Source organism: Heloderma suspectum, chromosome 2, assembly GCF_057233095.1.
Source record: "Heloderma suspectum isolate Gila_16-S chromosome 2, 16-S_ref, whole genome shotgun sequence".
Classification (NCBI taxonomy): Eukaryota; Metazoa; Chordata; class Lepidosauria; order Squamata; family Helodermatidae; genus Heloderma; species Heloderma suspectum.
The window spans coordinates 218,070,721-218,071,250 of NC_139459.1; positions in this window are offsets into that span (position 1 = coordinate 218,070,721).

The window sequence follows — 530 nt, forward strand, 5'->3', positions numbered from 1 at the left end:
AGTTGCTGAATGAGGTTCTTTTATTATTATTATTATTAAGTTGTGGTGGCAGAAGAGGTGTGTAGGGGGAGGGAGGGGTACAATAATGCAGTAGAGTCAGTCTTCTTTCACAACTCCTTTCCCGCCTGCTAACAATGACTGTCTTTCGTAACATAAACATTTATCCATGATCCATTCGAAGAGAACGCCTTCATCGGGCCAGCCAAAAGGTCACCGACGATACGCCAGCTTTCGAAATCTCCTGCTCGCACATTTTGTGCCTGACCTTTTGGTCGGCCCAGCAATACAAGCATTGCGCTAACATGAATTCTGACATGCCCCTTCTGGCCCACGACACCACGGCTCCTTTTGTATTTTCTGTAAACTGATCCCCGCCCAGCCGACCCCGCACGGCGCGGCTGAAACACTCAGGCTGCAGAGGGCGCTGCCGGCCCTCCCCCGGACTTCCGCGGGGCACTCTGCCTCCTCTCCGTGGTTCCTCTCGTTCCTCTCCGAGCGGGCCCGGGCGGGAGATCCGGGAAGAGGCTGGC